We start from the raw sequence: 8,285 nt of genomic DNA on the forward strand, positions 1-8,285 counted from the left end.
CTACATTTTTCTAAATATCAATGATTCATTTGTCTTCATTCCTTCCAGTTATGATGATGTTCTTAAGAGGGTGGTAGGTTATTTTGTGAGGTAGAATTTTACTCTAAAATATCTTGCGATTGTCCTAGGACAGCTTCTGTGCCCAGCCCTTCAGTTGTGGCTCGTCCGCAGCCCCAGCCCGCTGGCCAGGAGCTCTGTGCCCCCTCCACGTTTCCTCAGGCCTCCTGAGCCAGCCCCACCAGCCTGGTCCCGGCGCCAAGGGGTCTGCTTTTCTAAATACGTCTGTTGTTTCAATTAATTGGCAGGTCTGACAGTAAGCATCGCCAATATTCACTTTTGTTAAATATGTTTATAATAAGGTTAAGACTATTATTTTGAAGAGAATCCTCAAGTAGCACAGCCTAATTAAAGCGATATTGAATATCTGTTTTCCATCCGTTTCTGTCCTTTGTTTATGGTCTGATAATTAACTGAACACCTCTTCACGTAATAAAAGTAGAAATCCTTCAGGCGTGTACCTACTGGCTCTTGTTAAGATGCTTAGAGATCTGGAGAAAGGGATCAGAGTACAAAGAAAGAAAGTTACATCTCTATTGAGGAAAACCTTCCACATTTCTGCAGAAAGACTCAGACCTGGAATGAAATTAATCCACAAATTAATCGGGTATCTGTGATGTGAAATACCTGCAGTGAGCCCTGTGTACAGGGAAACAGGGAGCAGTGGGCTGCTCAGCGGGTCCCCGTGTCGGAAAAGTGTCAGCCACTCTGGCGCTGAACTGAGCTGAGGATGTTAATGGCAAATACACATCCTTCAAAACACACTTTTAGTTGGAAGTTGGAGTCAAGAGAAACAGAAGAGGCCTATGGATGAAGTCAGAGAGGTGTGGGCAGGGCAGAGGGCCTGCATGGAAACCCAGTTCAACCACTTATGAGCTCAAGTTATCTCTAGTCTTTATCTGCAAAAAGGTGGGGGGGGGGCAGTGGGATATAAGCTGTTTACAAGAATTAAATAGCATTATGCACGGGTACACTCACAGAGTCGATTCTCTTTGTGAAACTTGACAAAGTCCAGTTATCACCTTGGGAAATTATGGACGATGTTTTAACATGATAATCTATTCATTTATCCAATAAACACTTATTGAACACCTAGAGCATCTGGAAGGCGGTGGGGCTGCTGTGGTTCATGGGCCACGTTCTGCGTCGTCTGGGAGGGGAAGGGGCACAGTCTGTATGAAGTGTTACGTGTGTCTCGGTGGCTGCCAAAAGTCCAGATTTTCTTATCTGGTGGAATGAAAATAGAAGCAACCAAACACTGGAGACTGCTGGCCAAAGCCAAAACCGCACGTATCCCAGCACAGACTTCTCAAAGGCCGAGGAGGCTCCCTTCTCACAAGGCCCTCAGGACCCAGAGGAAGGGCACAAGGCCCCGGGGCCATCTTGCACCATCTCATGCATGGCCTTGCTACCTACCTTCCATGCTAATCTTGCTTTTTTTTAAAATTTTATTTATTTATTCATGAGAGACACACACACACACACACAGAGAGAGAGAGAGAGAGAGAGAGAGGCAGAGACAAAGGCAGAGGGAGAAGCAGACTCTATGCAGGGAGCCCGAAGTGGGACTCGATCCCGGGTCTCCAGGATCACGCCCTGGGCTGAAGGCAGGCGCTGAACCCCTGAGCCACCCAGGGATCCCTAATCTTGCTTTTTATCAAATGAAATGAAAAGGCTCATTGTTCCCCTGCCTGGACTGTTCTTCCTCAGGCCCGCAGGTGGGATTTTCTTACCCCTCAGAGTCTTTACCCAGACATTAGCTCTTCCAGGAAGCTCACCTTCAGCATCCTATTCACCAAGGCAAGCGCACCTGCCTTCCCATTCTCCTGTCTGCTCTCTCTTACGTTTAATAGCACCCACCTTTTCACATAACTCCAGAATGTGCCCTTGTTCTGATTCTCTTTTATTGCCTGTCATCTTTCTATAGGACGCCAGGCAGGGATCCAGGCCGAGAAGAACTTCTCCACAAGGGGGGGGGGGGGGGGTGCTGTGTGTGCACTCAAACAAGCCGTCAATAAGCAGATGAAGAAGTAACTCCGGATGCCCATCTTGAGATGAAGAAAGCTGGATACTCATCTTAAATCATGTCCCCTGCTCCCATAGTTACAAGAAACAGAAGAAGATTAGAATCCAGGCACCTTAATCCCCACCTCTGCGCATATGCATTATTACTGTCCTTTGAACATTCCAGGCAAACAGTAGAGATGATATATCATTAACTAATGAGGATGCTAAATTAGGTAAAATAAAGTACTCGTGGAACTTAATAGAAGACTTAATTATGCTTCATTTTTTTCGACACTTAATTGGTTACATTTATAAGATACATACAAAAAAAATATATACAACAGAAAGCAGAAGAGAATTTGTCGCATTCACCATACAAAGACGTGCGTGTCAGGTAAGATGCTGGTAGCAGCCTGGGGACAGCCTTTGAGAAAGCAACCTCTCTGTTTCCTGAATGGAAAACAGGTGCCAAAAGTTGAGCAATGTGTTGAGGAAAAGGGCACAGACCATCATCTAGGCAATTCAAATAGGATCCGACCTGAAAAGTCTCCTGTTGCACGTGGCATTTCTGCCTCGTGACTTCAAATCCATGACCCTCAGGCCACAAAGTGTGCGGCTTTATGATTTATTTGAGAGGATATAGTGGTTTTTGTTTAGGAGACCTAAAAAACACAACTCTCCCATGGAGCAAAACACAAGCAGCAGGAGCAGCAGAGCCAGAGCACTCAGGAGGCCGCACAGCCAGGGACGCTGGGAATCTGCTCCTTTTGTCTTTCTGAGCTTATGTATTTTTTATTTTTTTTCTTAAATTCAGTTAGCCAACATACAGGACATCATCAGCTCCAGACATAGAGCTCAGTGATTCACCAGTTGCATAGAACACCCAGTGCTCATCCCATCACGTGTCCTCCTTCATGCCCGTCACCCAGTGACCCCATTCCCCACACCCCCAACCCTCCAGCTACCCTCAGTTTGTTTCCTAGAGTTAAGAGTCTCTCAGGGTTTGTTTCCCTGTCTGACTTCTTTCCATTTCGGTTTCCCTCCCTTTCCCTTTTCTGAGTTTATTTTGGTTCACTTTTGGTGCATTTTAGGACTTGGGCAAGAAAACAAGTCTCCTGCTGCCACTAAGAACAGGCATTTATGGCAAGACAGACATCTGAGAATCCAAAGAATCCAACTCCAAGATGAAGAGTTTGCCAAGGAATTCCTTCTCCACTTCTTCCATCATGTGAGTGCCTGAGATTCGGGCTGGAAATTCTGAAGGAAGCACGTACCTTACACCAGACTTAAGACCTGAGCAACTGCTCCGTTCTAAGGAGAAGGGGCCTGGGATTAGCATCTTCTGTCAACTACTACTGTACCACTTCCTTACCTGCTTACCTTTTCCATCTACATCGTCCTGCCATGTTTATAATTCCTCTTTTTTACAGGTGAGGAAAACGAGGTGTTCTGAAAGTGGAAATAATTCTGGAAAGCTCACACAACTTATAACATTCACAATATGTCATCATGCTTTCCTAGAAAGCCCCCAGAAGGATCCCATCTGAGCTGAAACTCAATTCTCATTCCCACCTTTACTTTGTTAATTCATAACAATGACTTAATATCTGGACGCGACTGGATGGCTTTGCCATTTACCAGAACATAGACTTCCAAGCCAGAAGGAACAGCGTTTGTTGGCTACAGGCAATGGATAGTTCGATTTCCATCCATATCTAATTCCAGATTTCAATTTTCTTTTTTAAATCCCCATTCTGCTTTTAGGACAGCTGCTCGGTCTCAGCTTCAGCTGCCCTCCAGAACTTCAGCTTGGACTCGTAACAGACCGCCTTTCCCACAGCCTCTGTGAGGAGACACCCTACCACCCTGTCAGAAAGAAACCCCTGCCGAGAATCTGAGTATTGGGTAGGAGCAGCTCTGCTTATGTACTTAATCCCGTGTTCCGTCCATGGCCAGCCTGTGTCCTCACAACGTGCATGCTTCCAACTACAGAGTCCTAGCCAATGCTACGTGCTTCAATTTTTACTAAACAATTCAAAAGCCAGTGACCTATTGTGCGACTGGGCTTCCAAAATAAATCCTGAGGTCAAGAACTCCGTGTGGCAAATAAGTCACCAGTATGAACAATGAAAACGAAGTGGCTAAAGAGACCAACAACTCATGAGATTTAAGTAATAACGATTATATCAATATAAGAGACTGTGGCTACAATCAAAACAATGATGTTGCTTTAATATGAAAAAAAAAAAGGTAAGACATAGCTTAAAACCTGCACCTTAGTATTTGCACCCTGGGGTGGGAAGTTCATGTTCATTGTTCTCCTTCTTGTGTGTATTTTGAGATTGTTTCATTTTTAATGGGTGCAATTCAATGGAACACGGGACTCACAAACGGTGAGGGTCCCAGATGAACCCCTGATGTAGTTGACTGTGTTACTCAAAATTCAAGGCATTTTCCAGATAACATTACCAGTTGATGCTCTGGGAGAAAAGTGCTACTGGAGACAATTCAGTAAAAAGGGCACGCAAGGCAGACAACTGCCAATGTCCATCTTCCACCATGACTTTGGCTTATTAACACCCCGTCCACCTGTTTGTCTGCTATCAGTTGGTGAGGAGATTGCCTGCAGAAGAGGTCTCCGGCAACAAAAGTTTTAGCATTTAAAACTTTCAATTTTTATAAAGATAATTGCAGAGTGTGCTACACGTATTTCTATCCTCTTGAATGCATGAGGGGGCACAGTCACCCTCTTAAACGGAGACGGTCATTACTGCCACCACCACGGGCCACCCAAGGTCGTGGGACTCCTTACCTTGGCGCCAGGTGCTCTCAGACTCTTCGGCTTCTAACCTTTTTTTGTCTGTATCGCATCCTGGTGTCCGAGGCTCCTTTCATCACCTGCCAGCACGTTCTCTCCAAGGTCGCTTCGGCCTTAGGTAGCCGGTGGAGGTGAGAAAACCCTGTGTAGCTGTGGCAATGTTCCGAGGTGAGGGGAGGAAAGGTACCCACGTCTCTACCCTCCCCCCAGACTGTGCTAGACAAAGTCTTTTCTTCCTACAGGAGCTCTGTCTACTGTCAGGGACGCCAGGTGCCTTACTTGGACTTCAGATTTTGACACCTTCACGGGTCTGTGATTTTGAGCAAGGAGCAGGGACAGACCAAGACTCACTTTTCTAACTATTAGTATATGTCACCGGGCTACTGTGAGAACAAAACATGCTGGCACAGGGTAGTCTTTCTGTATGATACCCTCCTGTCCCTCTGGCTCCTTCCTGGGGGCCTTGGGAGGGACACGCTAACAAGATCTCCCTTCTAGGAGACGCTTTTGGGTGAGTCAGGGGGCTCTTCAAGGCCAATATCCTAACTACCCACAGGGTAAACATTACTGTGGAAATTTTAAGTCAGAACAATGTGAGTTGGTGGCTCCATTCCCCGGTGTCATGAATGCCCTGCCCAACTCTTTCATGAATCTCCACCACCACCACCACCCTGATTATGGACTTGGGACAATGTAATGAGAAGAAGAGAGAAACCATTGCATTACCTACACCGGCCGGCTTACCTGTGTCACGGGGAGGCAGTGTGAGTGACCGTCGAGAAGGCATCAGGTGGGCATGCTGAAAATACAGCATCAGCTCCCTGTGGGGTCTTCACTGTCCCTACCCGCAGAAGGCACTGTCCCCCAGAACCCCAATAAGCTATAAACTGTCATTGTTATTAATAATGCCTTGGAGATAAATTACTGATGGAAATGGGAATTTTTGAAAATGATGATATAATAGTTTGAACTTAAAGGATGAAAATTGCTATTGATAACATCATCCTACTACTGTATTAGGAGACAAACTTTTCTGACAGGTCATGTTTCTAAGTTGATGGGTGGAGGAATCGACTGGCTGAAATAATTGGCTTTGTGGTTCTATAAGCGTAGGCTCCAAATCCCAGATCGCCTTTAGCAGACGTGTGATGTTTGGTGAGTTGCCTATGGGAATTAGGAAGACCGTGATTTCCTCATCTGTAAAGCGGGAGGAATAATGCTTAGGCGTCATTGTGAGGCGTGGAAGATGCACTGCACCACAAGCATAAAGAGTTTGCCTGCCAGGTAGTGATGAGTCAATACGTGATTGGAATTAATATTCTCTTTATTTGTATTAGACTTAGAAATGCAAAGTATATTAATGTTGCTATTAATCCCAAATATTATTAATCATTGAGAAATTATGTTCTTTTTTTCTTTCTATATTTAACACAACGAGGTGGCCCATTTTGTTGAGTTATTTTTGGAGTTTTTTCCTACTGTTCTGTCAGTTTATTTATACTGTATAGTCTCCAATATTCAGTGTAACCCAGGATCAAAAGTAGATGCAAAAAAACACATTTCGAGATGTTAAAATTAACAGAGAAAGTCACTAGCCATTCTACCAATTAGCTCAGGATTTAGTACTCCTTTGATTCATGAGGCATCTGTGGCTGCTGCTTCTGCTGGCACCTGACCCTACTCTTTGGTGGAGGTGATTTACAACGCACAGCATAGTTAATAGAATTTCCACCCTGTTATAGGAATGAGGGAGTAAAATACACCAGAGTCCCAAACTGGAGAAGAATTCCACACTAACAGTTTACAAGGAATATATTACAGCTTCTGGGGATTACTGATGTGTACGCAGCTCAGTTAGACAGGTTGCAATTGAAAGATCAGCACATGGCTTCTGAAAATCTAATTTTGCCATACAATTCATTTCCTACATGAAATAGCCAAAAATATAACTCAGTGTGACCCGCAGAACACACACAAAAAAATTCCTCTATCATAATATCTAACTCGCTCTCCATCTGAAGTCATGGATTTTCAAATACCCCAGTGGATGGATGGCTCCCAGTAAGAGAGAACATCTGATTCCACTTTCACCCATCACTGGAGTTCTAATTACTTTGATTTAATGACTGTGGGATTTTATTTTTTACTGTTTGGACAGATTCCTCACTAATACTTAACAGGCAAGAAACATTAAAATCCTGTTTGGTTTGACAGGAGCAGAGTTTAATGTCAGCTGGACTGAATTTATTTTCCCAAGTTATATTTTCTCAAAAATATCTTTGATGTTTTTTTTTAGCCAGATTTGTTTAGGAAACAACTATATGATATTCAGGGGATCCAAATGCATTTCTGATTCAATCATAACATCAATATTTTGTGCACCACCCAGTTTAGGGTAAACATTCCCCAAAATGCTTCCATCATAAACAGGCAGTATAATTCACGAATGAGCCACATAACATCAGTCAGTGTCTGTTTCTATTTGGGTAAAGTTATAGCAAGAAAAACACATGGTCAACCATCAGGATGTATATTTTTACCCAATGTATCTCTTCCAGCAGCATTTTTCCAATTCTTCTTGGATCACTGTCTGTTCACTTTTAGCTCCCTACACTTCCAACATAGTACCTTCTTCAGTAAATTGGAATTATTTTGTGCAAGTTATGGACTGAGGGCTCTTAGAGACCAGTGTATGCATCACAGAGCGGAGTGTCCGGCCCGTGGTAAGCATCTGGAGCTATTTCTTGAATAGAGCTATATTTTATTTACCTGTGTACATGTTTAGGCATACCAGAGTATAAAAGGAACCTTTGCATTATAAAATATTATAAAGTAAATGTCACTTTATTATCCATAAATATGTATAGTAACACAGATATAGAAATGGTTGGAAATGAAAGACAAATGTTTTCTTACTTAATGACTGTGAGTGGCTTGTAGCTAGTACATTCATTATTTTGATTTCCAAGGACAGATACTAATGAATAAATAGGATCCATTTTGTTTTAGCCTGCACAATTTCAGTTGCAAATAACCAACAGCCGACTCTAGTTTCTGCAAAAGAGAGCATATATTTGTCCATGCAGCTGAGCAGAATGCTAAACCTAATGGAGAATATTGTCGTCTACCCAGGACTTATTACTCCCTTCTTCCTTGGATTGAATGATTTCCAAATACAGTGGAGGAAACTTTGACGTCATGTTACTTGATGTCCGTTGAAGGACCACATAACCTTGATTCTGAATGATGACCTATAAAAAGAAGTCTATGGGCTTAATTCTGGAAAGGATTTTCCTTTCAATAAGAGGGCAAGTGAGGAGAAAGTCTCAGTGCTGTTAAATGCTTTTGAATTTCTTGAGAATGTAATGCCTGGAGCTGTGGCAGCCATTTAGCAACCCAGGAC

At 43.4% G+C, this 8,285-nt stretch overlaps 1 long non-coding RNA gene across 1 annotated transcript; it reads left to right on the forward strand.

Moving 5' to 3' along the window:
* The first annotated feature begins 2,061 nt into the window (after positions 1–2,061).
* Positions 2,062–5,695, forward strand: LOC112665114 (uncharacterized). The gene is made up of 3 exons (XR_003140229.2): positions 2,062–2,458; positions 3,156–3,292; positions 3,829–5,695. It is a non-coding gene; the product is annotated as an uncharacterized LOC112665114 (long non-coding RNA).
* The last annotated feature ends 2,590 nt before the right edge of the window (positions 5,696–8,285 follow it).

This window comes from Canis lupus, chromosome 17 (assembly GCF_003254725.2).
Source record: "Canis lupus dingo isolate Sandy chromosome 17, ASM325472v2, whole genome shotgun sequence".
NCBI classification, from domain to species: Eukaryota; Metazoa; Chordata; class Mammalia; order Carnivora; family Canidae; genus Canis; species Canis lupus.